This window comes from Panthera tigris, chromosome X (genome assembly GCF_018350195.1).
Source record: "Panthera tigris isolate Pti1 chromosome X, P.tigris_Pti1_mat1.1, whole genome shotgun sequence".
In the NCBI taxonomy this organism is placed as follows: Eukaryota; Metazoa; Chordata; class Mammalia; order Carnivora; family Felidae; genus Panthera; species Panthera tigris.
The window spans coordinates 64,226,879-64,244,720 of record NC_056677.1 but is presented as its reverse complement, the minus strand read 5'-3'; the positions used below and the strand labels follow the sequence as shown (position 1 = coordinate 64,244,720).

The following is a 17,842-nucleotide window of genomic DNA, read 5'->3' as shown; positions in this document are numbered from 1 at the left end:
ATTTATAAGATAAACTATTTGAAATAGCTAAGGATGTTTAGTGTGTAAAATCTGGGAGTTTGGAATGAAGCACATGATATCTACCTTTAAATAACTCAGTGGCTGTTATACAAAATAATAACAATTCAATGATTACTATGTACCAGTTACAGAGCCAAGCCCTTTATATGAGTAGACTGATCAACACATTCCTAGAAGGAGAACTTGAAGAAGCAGATGCAAACTCCCAAGAGACTTATGCTTACTGAATGAAAAAAAAAATATTTCAAAGCAATTATTTAGGTCAAAAGTTTAAAAAGACAGCATAGGAAAGCAAATGAGTTCCCTATCCCTGTGGAGATATGAAAGCAAAAACTGGACTATTCATGATGGAGATTGGTATGGAGTGAATTGTGTCCTCCCCAAAATTCATGCTGAAGCTTTAATTTCCAATGTGACCATATTTGGAGAAGAGGCTTGTGAGAGGGTTAAATGAGTTAATAAGAATGGGACCTTAATCCAATAGTACTGATACCCTTATAAGAAGAGGAAGAGACACCAGAACTCACTTTCTCTTTCTGCCTTTCTCTCTCAACTTCTCTCTCTCTCTCTCTCTCTCTCTCTCTCTCTCTCTCTCCACCCCCGCCACACACACACACACTCACTCTGCCATGTGAGCACACAGTAAGAAGGGATCTATCTGTAAGCCAGAAGGAAGCTCTCTCCAGAAAATGAATTCTGCCAGAACCTGGATCTGGGACTTTCCAGCAGTCAGAACTGTGAGAAAATCAATTTGTGTTGTTTAAGTTACCCAGACTATGGTATTCTGCTATGGCAGACTGTATGGTATGTATGGAATAGCTAGTTTGTGCAAGCACACCCTGACTGTCCCTGCTAATCTTGAGAATGTAGAGATCTTGTCCTCCCTCTATATTTTCATCAAGTGGAATGTGTAAAAGAATATGTTGTTCAGTCTTCAAGGTCAGGGGTTCCAGGTGTGACAAACCCTTTCACTGGCTGTGCAAGGAAGGGAAGGGCTACAAATAGTTGCTAGGCTAAGTTGTAACTCTATAAAAGCTTGTTTATATAGATCCCAGCAGCAAATGCTTCGTCCAGTTGGTTGCTCATAAACTTCTTGTATGTAAGTTCCCTAATACACCTATGTCTCAATCACTGTCTCCAGGTCTTTTCTTTGGCTTCACCAAATCATCACCCACCTTTGGCTTAGAGTTTTCTGGGATGCAGCTACACACTGAGCCGTTTAAGACAGAAATTTTGCAGAAGAAATTTAAGTAAAGGAAGAAAACAGGCTACAAAAAATTGTTTTAAAAAGCCCTGGGAGATCTGCAAAGGCAGAAAACAACTTAAAATAAAAAAAAAATTAAAAAATAAAAGCTCATGGATAAATTGCTTTCCTGACTGCTTTCATGATTTTCTCTTTATCTTTGGCTCTTAACATTTTGACTATATGTCTGTTTGTAGACTTCTTTGTGTCAATAAATTTTGAAGGTTTTTAAAATTCCTTGAATGTGAAGAATAGTGCTTCTCATCAAATTTGTAAAATTTGTGATCACTTCTTTAACTTGTCATTTTATTCCATTTCTTTCCTTCTTCTGTTACCATTATGCATGTGTTAGTCTGCTTCATCTTGTCCTACTTTTCTTTGAGACTGTTCATTTTTCTTCACTTCTATTTATGTTCTTCAGATTGTATAAGATATATTGATTTATCTTCAAGTTTGCTGATTCTTTATTTTGAAAACTCCATGTACTCTTGAACCTTTCCATTGAATTTTTCACTTTGCTTATTGCATTTTTTATTTCCATAACTTCCATTTACTTGATAATATGCCATTTTCACACCTTTATTTAAGTCATTAAACAAGGTTTCCTTCAACTCTTTGTACATATTTATAATAACTGGCTTGGAATCTTTGCTAAGTTCAACATCTAGACCCTCTCAAAGGTCCTTTCTATTACTTTCTTCTTTTCCCTGTGCATAGGTCTCATTTTCCTGTTTCTCCACATATCTTAAATTTTTGTTGAAAATTGAACAAATGATATATTGTAGTAGCTTGATACTGAGTCTCCTTTCTTGCTGAGACTTTTTGTTTTTCATGTTTATTTGGTCATTTGTTTAGTGACTTGACTAGAATACTTCCATGAAGTTTATTTCTTCTGCATTGTACAGCCTCTGATGCCCATTCTCAGATTAATTTTCCTTTTAAAAATAAATATTTTAGTCTGGCTTCTCTTATCCACCTATTGTTTATTATAAGTAACTTATTGGTCAAAGCTCATACTTACGGTCACTGAACCAGTGACAACCCCACCCATTATCATTTGGAGACTGCTTTTACAGTTCAAGAAACTTGGATTTTGTTTCAATCTCATCCTGGGATGAATGGCTCAGAAGATCCCTCTGTAGATGTCCCTGAGAGAAATTATTTCTTTGGTTATACAACCTTGAGTGTGTGCAGTCTTCCAGACCACCAGAGCTAAATGTGATCTTATTTTTCTGTCTAGATTCTTAGGAGTTACCTGGGCTCAGAATAGTTTAGTATTTTGCCATTGTTTGGTCAGAGGTTGTACTTAAGCACCTCAAGCCCATGAGGCTTCCACTTTATTTTTTAATTAATTTATTTTTATTTTTTATTAAAATTTGTTTAATGTTTATTTTTGAGAGACAGAGCACGAGCGGGGGAGGGGCAGAGAGAGAGGGAGACACAGAATCTGAAGCAAGCTCCAGGCTCTGGGCTGTCAGCACAGAGCTCAATGCAGGACTCCAACCCACGAACCACAAGATCATGACCTGAACCAAAGTCGGATGTTTAAGCCACTGAGCCATCCGGGCACCATGAGTCTTCCACTTTTTGCTGATTGATCCGTATGTAGCTTGGAGAATGTTTTTATTTCTGTCCCATAGCCTGCTATGACATTCATGAAGAGTAATGCACACAGCCTTCCCAAATTCCACAGTTTAGTGTGATCCCAAGAGGGTTCTTCTTGTCTGTCTGTCTGTCTCTAGTTTTCTCTACTAAACTTCTGGCTGTTTTGTTTATATCTGAGCTACAGAATGCCTCTTAATTGCTCTCTACTGAAATCTCCATTGTTTTGGTAAGGCCCTTCCACATGGAGTACTCCAGTCTGTATTCCAAAAAGTCAGTCTACCCCCTCAGGAAGGACTGTCATTGTGGTTTGTTTCTTTTCTTGGGAAGATCTATGCCATTGCATAGGAGACAGTCTATTGATTCTCTTGAAGTGACACCCCTGCTCTACCAGTGAGTTCTGATGGACAGAGAAACACCAATGGGTTCTAGTGGAAAGAAGTATAGTATCCCCTGATTTTTTTCAGCTTGCCTCTCCCAGAATGGAACCTCTGCTTTGTGAGCAAACTTGCGGGGGGGGGTGGGGGGAGCAATGAGGCTGCAGTATTATCTGGCACTGTTGAGTCAAACTCTTAGCCCTAGGGTTTAGGTGGCAGGAAGGATTTTCAGTCCTTTCATCCATGTCTTCTGGGAATAGAGCTTGAGCAACATAGATCTGGAAGAGGACATGAAATATGCATATATCCTGCCCCTGTAACATGCACCTATACAGTGCCCAGAGTAAAGCTTCCTTAACATAGTGCTGGGAATGGCAGGGAATGGGAGAGGTTCTTAGCTAAGATGCCACAGATTTTGACTCTTATTGCAGAGATTTACTAGATTTAGCAGATTTTCTTCGATAAATGTTTCACCATTTCCTATGTGCTACTTAGATCAATTTTCAGATAATTTAAATCATTATTTTCTATAAAATTTCACCACCTAAATGTTTGTTGCTCTGCAGAGAAAGTCTACTGAGCTCTGCCCACTACTAACCTGTTTTCATAAATGAAGTTTTATTGTAATAGAGTTATGCTTATTCACGTATGAACTCATTCATGAATGTATGCATGTCTATGCCTGTTTTTAAACTCCAAGGCAGAGATGAGTAGTTGCAACAGAGATCATATGGCCTGCAAAGCCTAAAGTATCTACTATCTAGCCCTTTATAGAAAATGTTTGCAAACTTCTTACTTAGATATTCTTTTTAAAGCCTTCTTTTTTAAGAGCTAAATGATATCAGAGAACTGTAGCAGTATAGTTGATCAGTGCCCCAAATCATGTTAGAAATTATATGATCAACTGCTCCAAGAGATTGTAAATTCCAATTTGAGAGCTGGTGGCTATGATCTGAGAAATATCTAGAGATTCTGGGGATTTTAGAGAAGGGTAGGCCTGGATAGAGGTCTGAGGTAGGGAATTTTGACTACTGAAGAGACAAAATTAGGTTACAGAGTGTGAGTGGAGTGATGGAAGAAAAGATTCACAAAAGTGCTAAAAAAACATTGAGAGGTAACTGCACCCAGTTTCCCTTGATACAGTTTGAATGACTCTTACTTATTGACCTATTTATTCAACATTATGCTTCCTGCTTTACAAGAAAAAATGCACACTATGAATTATCAGACTGGTAAAATATCAAACACTGCAGAAACAGATATTCATTAACTTTTTGGAAGGTACTCCCCGACCCAAGATCCTAGTCCTCTTTTCCTTGGAGCTTCAGTTATACTATAGGGGTCCGTGTTTCCCATGCTCTACTCCCTGTTCCCAAGATAGGATATAGCTTTTCCAAATTTGTACCTGAAGCTGTGAAATGACAAGTATGATTTGTAACTTTTCTATTATCTCACAGCTGTGCACAATTCCCTTGTTATAAAAAGTTCTCTTGTCTTGAGGAGAGCACTTGTTGGGATGAGCACTGGGTGTTGTATAGAAGCCAATTTACAATAAATTATATTTTAAAAGTTCTTTTGTCTTCCTCTTATTTATTTGCACTCTGTCCAAGACTAAATTCCCTCTGCACACAGAACACCTGTGTAATTCATTTTTCATGCTCTCCAGGCAACTGGAGATTAAGGATGTATAATTTTAGGTAATGTATAAAGCTTAAATTAGTAGTTTTTTCTAATGTAGTCTCCCTTTAACTATAAAGTGCCTCTGCTTAGATTGATATTTTCTTGTTACAAGACTATACAGCTGTCTCTGAAGTACAAAGAAATAGGAAAAAAAATAACAAAAACAAAACTACAGACAAGGAGTTTTGAGCTGGGCTTTTGCCCCAGCCCTCTAACTAAGTCAGTGTGTAACCTAGTTGCCCCTAAATCCATTCATGCAGGACTATTTATTCCACTATAAAAAGGTGTTAGGTTGGATGATTTCTTAGGTCACTTCCAAGACCACAAATTTCTGACATCTCTTAAATCTTTGACATTTTTTTCCAGTCGTGTCCTTTGAGTTGAAATAGTTTCCTACTTGGAAGGGTAGATTTTTCCAGAAACACATAGAGACCTAAGCATACATTCCCCATGCTCCACTCATATCTCTCAATTTGGGCCACAGCCTCTGTAAATTTGGCCTCAAAGCTGTGAATTTCAAGCTTGAGTCATAAGACTGCATTTCTCTCACTGATGTGAGCTTCTGTCTCCATTCTTGCAAGTCCTCATAGGCCCTTCTTTTCCACTTGGGAATTTACACTCTTTGGAGGATGAAAGCCTAACATATACCTGAAGATCAGCACTTTTTTCCTTCCACTGTACAGCAAACATTCCTATAAAGCAAAGTATGTGGTTTTGACCTCTTGCAAATTGAGAAACTGCAGAAACTATAGAAGATACAATCAATTATTTCTAATAGAAGTCTTACTTACCATAGTATGTGAATGGCTAAGTTAATTAACTATGTGTAATAGTCTCAGGAACATTTCTTAATTTCTAGAATTCAAAACAAATCTGAGATTCTCTGGACTGTTTTTCTTATCTGTCAAGTGAAAATAACAATACTTGCTCCACTCACTCCATAGTTTGTAAGTGCTTATCTTAGTTAATGATGTGAAAGAAATGTTAAAAGTATTCAGTACTGTACCCTAGATATAGTAAATATTTTCAACATGCTTTTCAATGGTAAATAAATAAATTGTTGCTATTGTTCTATAAAAATATTTTAAATGGATTGTCTTGACACTTATTGTGTATATAACATAACTCTGGCCACCTCAAATCATTACTAATTAGAATGACGGAGAAAATGTTTCTTTCACCTGGAAAAGCCAGCTAACTTATCAGTACAAAGGGCTTATATTAGGATCTCAACACATCCTCACGGTGAATGATGAGAGGAAAACTTTGATTTTCAGAAACACAAATTTTGAATTTTCAATCTTACTAATGTATATCTCTTTTAAAACCACCAAGGTATGTGGCCAGATTCCCCAAAAAGGTCCTACAACAAATCTCTTCTACTTTCCTTAAGTACTTAAAATATCCCCAAGTAAAACTTTCTCTGTGTGTTTGCATGCCCACACTTGTGCTTGTGTGCGCTCACACACACACACACACACACACCTGTGCCTTTATATAAAACCTTCATCCAAGTTCAAATGAAACAAGGAAACTTACATGTAATATATATTAAATAGAGATTTGTTGAAAGTATTGAAATGACAGTACTTTTGAAGGGAAAGCTGTTCTTACCATCTCAGGGGAAAAAGTGGAAGTTAGAACAGGAGGGAAAGAGTAGCTTAATGGGAAGAGGAGAGAAAAAATTAAAATTTGGGTAAAAAAACATATATTTGCATATATTTGCATGGTTTCCTCTAGCATTGGCCAGAGCAAAGATATAGGTGTAGCCTTCTAAAATCAGGCTTTTAGTGACTGAGAAGATAACATGCCTCAAATGTGAGGCTTTTTGCATTCACACAAAAGTAGAATTAAAGATGTTTAGGGGCACCTGGGTGGCTCAGTCAGTTGAGCATCCGGCTTTGGCTCAGGTCATGATCTCACAGTCTGTGAGTTCGAGCCCCACGTAGGGCTCTGTGCTGACAGCTCAGAGCCTGGAGCCTGCTTCGGATTCTGTGTCCCCCTCTCCCTCTGCCCCTCCCTCACTCATGCTCTGTTTCTGTCTCAGAAATAAATAAACATTAAAAAAAATTTAAAAAAAAAGATGTTTATTCTCTGGGGTTTTTTTATTTTTATTTTTTAAAAAATTTTAGGGAGGAGAAAGAGTTCAAAGAAATGGCTCTAATTTTTTTTTTTAATTCCCTAAACTTCACTTCCAGTCTTGTGATGGCTCATTGAGGGAAATGGAATTCCTGTCAGGGTATCCATAACCATTAGGATATGTTTCCTTGGATGTCTTAATTTTCAGGAATTCACAGAAAGTTTATCATGGAATTTACTTGGTTTCTCTTTATTACTCAGATATAAAATTTCCCTTTGAAATACTAAACTTAAAACCTTGAAATTTCAAGGTTGTAAATTGATATTTAAGGCACTTACTGGGCTTCATATTCTGGCTTTAATTATCATATTCTCTTAGCTCAGTTAGTTGATTGCTCAGAGTTCTCTAAGTGCAGGCTTGCACCTCTGAGAAACAGAAGTTTGAAGCCTGAAGCTTCTCAAATTGCAATAATTGTCTGAGTGCTTAATCTATTGCTAATTTTAAAAGTAAAGAGGCCATTGTTCTGTGTTTAAACTGTCTGCCAAGGTTGATTAGTGGAGTGCCAGGCTGTGCTTGTGGAAAAGACTGATAAAATGCAGGTGGTGATGAGCACTATGGAGAACATATTCAAGGGATTCTATATCAAAAATTAAAACAAAAGTTAAACTGCTTTGGTGAAAGTGGTCAATATTTGCTCAGTTTTGTGTGTGTTTGGAATTATATTTCAACATAGCTTTAGGTCACAAACATTCGTGGCTTAGAAAATAACAGTTTTTGCTTTATTAAGCTTATTTCTTCAGATTCATGGAATAGGTACAAGTGAAGAGACATGGATAGAAGGAACCAGCCAGTGTATGCTAACCACCTTGATCAACTAATCCTAATAGAAACACCAAAATAGTCTGTGAAATGGAAAAAATATGCCTTTGTACCCATCTGAATCAGAACTCTCTTTTATCATTCCAAGGCCTTTGCAAATTTTCAACAATTATCAATCTCCTAAACCTTAGGATTATATTATCCTCATTTACAATGATTTTGGTGTTTACTAATTTTTTCCGGGTATATACCCCATCTTAATTAAATGGTAAGTAAATTCTTGGAGAACATTGTCCATAATAAGTTCATTTAGAGCCTATTTATTAACTAAATGGCTTAACAAATCATTGTCTTAGAAATGAGTAAAAAGAAGGGAGGAAACTAATTTTGGGAGGTTACAGGCCCCAAATAGCATGGTATGTATTTATTACAGTGGTCTGCATTGCCAACTTGCATGTCTTAAGCTTTGATATGTATAGCGGGGATTTTTTTTTTTTTTTTGCCGTCTTTGTTCTGTCTCTGTCAGAAGTGGGGTTAAAGTCTCACTTTGAACAAGACAGGTAGGCTAAATAGGACAGACTTGAGAAATCTGGATGATCTCTTCATGATGCCATGCCTGTCTGGTAAGTTTGGTGTCCAGTAAATTCCCAAATCTATACTTTTATTCATTAACAGATAAACACTAACTGGTTTTGAATGTCTGATATCACATAGTACTTTGATTGTAATAGTTACCTTTGTAGGGGATTTTTGTTTTAAACCCAAGGAAGTGATGTTATATCCTGTTTTTGCCAGTGGTTTATGAATAGCAACCAACGTTCATTTCTCAGCAAAGTAATGTGTCTGTAAACTGAAACAAGTAAGATAATTAATTCATAACTTCTTCCATACAGTGTCTCTGACTTAATATAAGAAATGCAGGATGCAAGTCATCCTGAAGCTAAGAGTTTTCAAATGATGCTAAGTATATTTCTATGCTTGCCACTGTTCAGGGATATGCTGACATCCTGACAATGATTGTTAATGATCACAGTAATAATAATGCCAGAATACAGAGAATAGGGAATCTTTACCTCGAAGCATTCACAGGACTATTACTAATATCTTAAATTGTTCAGATTAGATTAATCAGTCATGTCTTTATTGATAACTGAACTTTATACTAATAATAGTAATTAGCTCCATTTTTGAACACTTACGATGTATTAGTCATTGTGCTTGATACTTTATATGCATTCTGTCATTCAATTTATAAGGTAGGTTTTATGCCATCATCTCCATATTAAGAAAAGGAGACAGACTCAGAAATGTTAAGTCAATTGCTTAAGATCATGCAGTTAATAAAGATAGTAGCAGCACATTTTATAGACCTTTAACCATTATGTTATATTTCCAGTTTTGCATCAAGCTTCAGGTAGAATTCAAAGAAGCAAAAGACAGATTCTTGCTCTCTAGGAGCTTATAGGTTAGTTGATAAGACATGACTCATAGCCAGAAACATTTTAGAGATGCTATAAGTTTTCAGTTTCAGGGCTCTAGCTTTAATTCTATAAGCATCCAGATATTCTTAGTCCAAGGCATTTCTCAAAATCATTTGAATGGAATTTGAGTTGGTTTTACTGCACTGAAGAGTCACCTAGGAATGGCGGAGGTAAAGAGGAAAGCCACAAACATTTACTGCCCATTTACTATTTTACAGGTACACAATTTCTTTTACTTTTTAATAAAGAAATTTTATTGAATAATTTCTGTACACAATAAACATAATAAAGGTTTTAATGAAAATTTCATGACATTTTTCAAAAGTTTTGAATTTTTTGGAGAAAACTTATTGTAAAGCTATCTATCTAAGGCAAAAATAATATTTGACATTCAGAATTAATGATAATCACCTTCATCATATTCTGTATTTAAAGCAAAACATTTCCAGTTCAATTAACATGAAGAAACTTACAAGTTGCTATGTCATTGGTATTAAGATTTTTAAAATTAACTTGAGTATAGTTGACACGTTACATTAGTTTCATGTATACAACCTAGTGATTCAACTTCTCTATATATTATGCTATGCCAAATGTATTTACTTTCTGTCACCATACAATGCTATTACAATAATATTGATTACACTCCCTATGCTGTGTCTTTTATTGGTGTGGCTAATTCATTGGACAGATGGAACTCTATACCTCCCACTTCCCTTCACCCATTTTGCCGATCCACCTATTCCTCTTCCCTCTGACAACCATCAGTTTGTTCTTACAGGTACACAATTTCAGTTAAGCCCACAACAGCCTTTGTTAAAGAGCATTTTATGAAGAAGAAAATTTAAATTTACAAAACTTAATTTACCTGCAGAAAGTGGTGGCACTGAAATTTGAATCCAGCTGTGACTGATTCCAAAACCCAAGAAACAAATACTTTACAGTTGGAAGAGCATAGACATGGAGTTTCACTGTTTCTATCAGTAAAAGTGGGATGAAAAGAATACCAACCACTTTATAGTTATTATAACTTTAAATTACAGAGTTAGAATATCATTAACTATTCAATGATTTTTCAAACTTGTAGACCAAGTTGTTACATGAAGCAAATAAAGCGATGTATGAAAAGTCTCTGGCATATATTAGGAAAATGATAAATTGAAGTTATTGCCATTTTTATTATTGTAATGTATCAGGAAGAATATTTAAAATGCATTAATTTTGAGGCATTTTGATGTTGCTACTTTTTTAAATATTGAAGATTAAAGAACTGGAACAAATCTTTGGACAGTTATTGGTTATGTCTTTATGGAGATAACTATTATTCTTATTTTTTGCAGATAAAATCCCCAACAGAAAAATCGACCAGACTTTGACTTAACAAGAATAAATCTTCTTAGAAACTGGTGCTATCAATAGTGCTTATTTCTATTACCTTTTATTAGTTATTTATAATAGTATTTATGGTCCTAAACCCTCAGTGCTTTACAACAGACATCATACTGAGCCTCATACTGTAACCTTAGGCAAGATGAGGTTTGTGTAATCTTGCCCATGCTTTCTTGGTAACAGTAAAAAAGAATACTCCTTACCCCAATTGTACTGTGCTTTGGTCCCAAGGGACAAAAAGCATCCTCTCATAATCCTTTGAGTTGGCACTGTCCCATAAGATGTGGAGATGCTACTCTAGAACTAGACACAAGTACAGAGTAAATTATAAGAGTGTTTACTAAAATGTGAAATAGTCATGTTTGACATAAGCCCAGCATTAAGTATCTTGAATCACAGACTTAGGAAAGCATTTCCTCTTCATTTTTATTTTAATATTTCTGATTATACTGAAGATAAATTCTCTGCTTTTAGTCATTAGTGTTTCTGTGAAATTTGATAATTATCCCTTTTATCATAGAGAGAACAAACATCAGGTTCAGAGCCTTAAGCATGCCCCAGTGTCTGGAAAAAAGTAATTTTAATATTTTTATTTTACTGAATTTCTTTTTAATATTACTTTCTATTTGTGTAAATCATACTGGTTTTCTATTTATAATAATAACATTTAAATTTTTAAATTTAATTAATAAATAACAGGACATAAGTCAATATACAGGAAAATGAACTAAATTATAATTCATGCTAACCAGGTATAGCAAGAAATGAAAAAAAAAAATTAAAAAGACTATCATCCACAGAAACAAGAACTTAAACTCAAGAGAATCAGAAGAATTTATTATTTTTTAATTTCTGAGAATATTCAGTGAATATGGAATTATGTAAACAATAAAATCTATGTGATATGATTAAAATTAATTATCACTTTTTTAATGTAGTCAAACTCATTTTTTATGTGCATGAACCTCTGCAGCAAAAGAACTGAACACAAATGGTCTGGGTAAGAATAAAGTTGTTCATTAAAAAGTTGGTCATTCCTACAGAATACATATTTTGTGTACAATTAGAGGACACCCTTTAAGAAAAGTATATAAAAGTGTAAGTACAATTAAGGCAATGGGCTTTAAAAAGGGCCCTTACAAGTGAGAGGCCCTGATACTTAAGTTTCCTTAGCATAATGTTAAATTTTCCTCCAGGTAGACACTGTGGTTGTATTCCACATTAGCCATGAATACCCACACTATTTTGTGAATAACTTGGTTTTCCAAGACTAACATCTGTACAGTCCTCTCAGGTGAATTAAAAGGAAATAGGCCAATAAGAACATGCACAGCCTATTTGGGTCTCCTAAAAATGATGTTCAGAAATGAAAATTGTATGTCTTTAAAAAGTCTTATATGGGTGCCTGGGTGGCTCAGTGGGTTAAGCGTCCAACTTTGGCTCAGGTCATGATCTCGCAGTTTGTGAGTTTGAGCCCCGTGCTGGGCTCTGTGCTGACAGCTCAGAGCCTGGAGCCTGCTTTGGCTTCTGTGTCTCCTTCTCTCTCTGCCCCTCCCCTGCTCATCCTCTGTCTCTCTCTGTCTCAAAAATAAGTAAAACATTAAAAAAATTTAAATAAAAAATAAATTAAAAGTCTTATAATAATTCTGTGTATTATCCTTTTCCATTTTATTGTGATCTGTTAAACCAGAATATAATGACATGGGGAAAGAGAAATATTAGAAAAATAATAGTATTCTTAGTCATGTAAACTTTATATAGGTAAATTTTTATAAAGTGTTATAATCAACCATTAATAAGAAATTTGCACAATACAAATAGTCTTAATCATAGCCATTTAAATTACAGCTTTAGTTCTAGAATGAACCTATCAATTCATTTTTTGTCCAAATAAAACATTAATTCATTATACTTCATCCTAACGTGACTCATTTATTTCTGCTTGTATATCTTTTCCAACTCAGAAAATAATATCAAATCATTATGTTGTACACTTGAAGCTAATATGTTATATCAGTTATGACTCAATACAAATTTTTATAAAGTTAAAAGAAAAGCTTTTCATTCAAAATTAAAGTTGCTTAATATAATTAATTATTTTACCTCCCTTGAACCAATTTTCAGCTAGTTATGTTTGATCATTCTGGAAATGAATGATACCCACAAGCACATATACATATCACAAGTACACATTACACCCCACTCCTGCTACACGCACATACACACATACATTTAGAGTTTGCTAATTTGTATCTGAAATCAGTCTGCACAATTTGTAACCTATGAGATGTTGGCATAGTAATTCCACTTTTTTCTTTGTCATGACCTGAACCGTGACTAAAACAGTTAAATCTTTCCAACCAGAATTTATTATCTCTAAAGTTTTAAAGTTGATTGAGTGTTAAGTGAGAGTAAAATATAAAGAGGGGATTATATATATATTATAAAATGAGTATGGAAGATAGGATTCTAAAAATAAGATGAGGCTCATGGAAATTTTTCCATCATCGAAATTTGTAGTAAATTTTTGTATGACAGGAATCACAATAAGCAACATTTAGTGAGTGTATACCATGTGACAGGTATGCTGGGCATGGGAAATACAAGTTGAAAAATAAGATGTTCCTGATCTCAATATTCTAGTCATTAAGAAAAACTGGTCTTCAATTTAATGAGACTAAAAATTTCTGAATGGAATGCCACATCCCCAAGTAATAAATTTGGTACCTACAGAATTGCATTAATTCTCTGGGATTACAAAAATCATCACTTGGTGCATCAACATTCACTGGGAGTTATTTACTAAGAACTATATAGCAATCTATTGAGCCAGATAGTTAGATAACTTTGACCAAACTGTACTTTTGCTAACTGGAAATCTCCATTTCCAAGCCCACATATGTCACACTTCAAGTGAGGCCTGAATTTTGAGGACAGGGACTTTGGAATCAAAAAGCCTTGGAATTTACTATTTTCCCCATTTATAGGCTGAGCAGTATTTAATTCTTTAAAATTTGGCTTCTTCATTTAAAAATGGGAAATAGTAGAGGCACCTGGGTGGCTCAGTCAGTTAAGCATCAACTCATGATTTCGGTTCAGGTCATGATCTCGCCATTAGTGAGTTCAAGCCCTGCATCAAGCTCCATGCCGACACTGTGGAGCCTGCTTGAGAATCCCTCTCTCTGCTCCTCCCCTTCTCAAAGTAAATAAATAAACTTTAAAAAATGGGAAATAGTAATAATAGTACTATAATAACAGAATGCACATAATAGGCCTTTTGATAATGATTTTGTGAGATAAGTTTTGAAAAGCACTTTAGTGTTGTGTCATAAGTAGAAAACTTGATAAATAGCAATTTTTACAGAGAGGAAGGGAGGCAAACCATAAGAGACTCTTAAATACTGAGAACTGAGAGATGATGGGGGTGGGGGAGAGGAGAAAGTGGGTGATGGGCATTGAGGAGGGCACTTATTGGGATGAGAACTGGGTGCTGTATGGAAACCAATTTGACAATAAATTATATTTAAAAATAGCAATTTTATTATTATTAAGCAACTTTTCCAAAGTTAGTTGTTTTGAATACTAGCCTGAAAGCTAGTCTACATAAATAAGTGAATCAACAAGTAATTATCTTTCTAAAAAGGCTCTATAGACAAATACTTTTGGGAAATGCTGCTGGTTAATAGCTTCCCTTAAGAGATTAACAATGTAATTAGCATATTAATATCTCTGCAAATTTCTGCAGTAAAGAAACCTAATTTTTTTTAACTCAATCAGTATCTTTAAAGAAAACAAATTCACGTCAAGTAGTTCAGATAAAGATATTTTAATCAAGTAATGTCTTACAGAGTCCTGTTCATAGGTAGCTGAACAACAAGGGATTATGAGTCATTCAAAGAATAGCCACAAGCCATTTTACCCTTAAGGCCAAAGGGGCCAGAGGAGTTAATAATGTTTTCTTCATTTTTGAGAAGCAAACTCCTAAAGATTCTTCAAGACTCAGCTCAAATGTCATTCCCTAGGTGAAGTCTCCAATTATTTTCGCCAACCCACTGATATCTTGTAGGTATCTCTCATTTTCCAGAGAACAAAAGAAAACAGATGATGAAATTCTCAATAGTTAGCTTTCAGGGACACAGAGGAAGACAAAGAAGGAAAATGGCAGAGATGTAGACAAAATAGTGAATATCCAATGCCTTCAGTGTTTCCTAAATATATGTCACTAAAGACGTCCTTTTAAATAAGAATATCCAGAGACGCTTGGGTGGTTCAGTCAGATAAGCATTGGACTCTTGATCTGGCTCAGGTCTTGATCTTAGAGATACGAGTTCAAGCCCCATGTTGGGCTTCAAGCTGGGTGTGAAGCTTACTTAAAATTATAGAAATAGATATAGATATAGGATATAGATACATTAGATATAGATCATATAGATATAGATATATAATGGATATAGATATATATCCAGTAGAATACTAGCTGCCTGCGAGAGAAACTTTAAGAAAATTTATTATAGGGGCAATTATCCCTTAAAGTCTAATTTGTCCTAGCAGCTGCAATGTAGGGAGATTTTTGTCAGAAGACCTAGATTCAGTGAATATCTTTGAAGGATATCCCTCACATATTAAGTGAAGCAAACAGATTTTAAGCTACTAAGTATACTTTCTTTCTTTTCCGTAATAAATATGCATGTATTTGCATGCAATCCTCAAAAAGCAACCAAAGACAAACTAAAATAACTTTATAGAAGCTTTGATAAATAATCAAAGCCTATAACAATCAAACAAATGCCCAGTCAATAAAAGACAAATTCAAAACTGTGGGAATTATATTATTTTTACTCACCCTTGTCTTGATTTATTCCCAGGAACAAAAAGGAGCAGAATAGACGTTATTTGCAGAATTTAACCACTCTATGGACTGCTTGAAAGACTGCTGTGTTTTCTATCTCAAATCTCAAGTAAGGATAAGCAGCATAGCTCAGTTCTCATGTGAAGGAAGCATTAGAAAGCAGAGGACACTGCATAGAAAAGCTGCAGGAGAACTACAGACCTTCAGATACCCGGAATAATAAATTATTGGTGGAAGCATACAGTAGACTATATTAAGACCCAAGATGAAGCTGAAATGGGATTGTTTGGGAAGTTAAATCATTCAAAAGCAGCTATGTATACAATGAAATTTTAAAAGCCAAATGTAGGCCTCAGCAAGATTCACACTCGGAAAAGACCTAAAACTCTTAGCTTTTATTTCAGGTTGGTATAAAAGTTCAAAACATGCCCAGCTACTCAGTAGATGCTTAATAAATCTCTGTAAAAATAATACTTTACCATCAAGCTAATGAAACACAAACTTCAGTGCTCATACCATAAAACAACAATTACAAAAATTGTTTCTGAAAGACAAAAAATAACAAAAATAACAACAAACTAAAAGAAGCAACAAAAAAATTTCTGAAGAAGGGAGAAACATCTTATTTTCAGAAGCTGATTTCCCAGAGTTGCCACATTACATTATTTAAAGCATCCAGGTTTTTTTTTCAATATATGAAGTTTATTATCATATTGGTTTCCATACAACACCCAGTGCTCATCCCAAAAGGTGCCCTCCTCAATACCCATCACCCACCTCCCCTTCCTCCCACCCCCCATCAACCCTCAGTTTGTTCTCAGTTTTTAAGAGTCTCTTATGTAAAGCATCCAGTTTTAAACAAAAGATTACAAAACATAAAAAATCAGACCCATTCACAGGAAATAAAATAATAAGATATGGGGGTGCTTGGGTGGTTCACTTGGCTGAGTGTCTGGCTCTTAATTTCAGCTCAGGTCATGATCCCAGGGTCCTAGGGTCAAGCTTTGTGTCAGGCTCCATGTGTAGCCTGCTTAAGATTCTCTCTCTCTCTCTCTCTCTCTCTCTCTCTCTCTCTCTCTTTCTCCCCCTCCCTCCCTCCTTCCCCCTGCCTCTCTCCCCTGCTCATACACTCTCGTTCTAAAAAAATTAAAAAGGATATGAACAGAAAGTGTCTCTGAAAAAAGAGTCATTGGATTAAAAGACAGACTATTATCAACTACATTAAACACACTCAAACAGCTAAAGGAAATCATGCGCAAAAAACAACAACAAAAAAAAACGGAAGAGAAATGTCTCATCAAATAGAAAATATTGAAAAAGAAATAGAAATTATAAACAGGAACCAAATTGAATTTCTCAAGCTGAAAAATAAAACTGCTAAAATGAAAAATAATACTGGAAAATTTCAACAAATTTGAGTATACAGAAGAAAGAATCAGTGAACTTAAAGATAGGTCAGTTGAGATTACCCAGTCTGAAGGAATAGAAAGCAATAATAATGAAAAGTAAATAAACTAAATAAGCCTAAGAGACATGAAGAATGTGGTATATCACATATGCCAACATATACATAATGGGAGTCCCAGGAGGAGAGGACAGAAAGAAGCAATAAGAATATTTGAATAAATAAGCAGAGAAAGACAGATACCATATGTTTTCGCTCATATGTTGATCCTGAGAAACTTAACAGAAGACCATCAGGGAGGGGAAGGGGTGAAAAAAAAAGTTACAGAGAGGGAAGGAGGCAAACCATAAGAGACTTGTAAATACTGAGAACAACTGAGGGTTGATGGGGGATGCAGAAGAGGTGAAAGTGGGTGATGGGCATTGAGGAGGGCATCTGTTGGGATGAGAACTGGGTGTTGTATGGAAACCAATTTGACAATAAATTATATTTAATATGTAAAAAAGAATATTTGAACAAATAATGGTAAAAAAAGCCTTCCCAAATTTTAATGAACTAAATGAATAAGGATACTCTAGAAACTCAAAAAAAATTCCAAGATAAACATAAAAGGATCCACACTGAGACACATTATAGTCAAATAATTGAAAGACAAGTACAAATAGCAAATCTTAGAAACAGAAAGAGTTGTATGATGTATCACTCAAAAGAAGATTCTTAATAAGATTAATAAAAATATTTTCAATTAGATTATTCTCAAGATAATTTCTCTTTGGAAATTACAGGTAATAGAAGGCAATGGGATGACATATCTTAAACGGTTAAAGAAAAAGCTGTCAATCAAGAATTTTACATCTGGCAAAACTATCCCTCAAAAAAATGAAGAAAGAAATGAA

At 34.9% G+C, this 17,842-nt stretch overlaps 1 protein-coding gene across 1 annotated transcript in view; it reads right to left on the bottom strand.

Annotated features, from left to right (window-relative positions):
• GPR174 (G protein-coupled receptor 174) overlaps positions 1–9,038 on the bottom strand; it is a 92,762-nt gene extending 83,724 nt beyond the window's left edge. The window contains exon 1 of the mRNA XM_042974694.1: positions 8,558–9,038. The gene's annotated coding sequence lies outside the window, so the exon portion shown is untranslated. The remainder of the gene's footprint in view (positions 1–8,557) is intronic.
• Between the last annotated feature and the right edge of the window lie 8,804 nt (positions 9,039–17,842).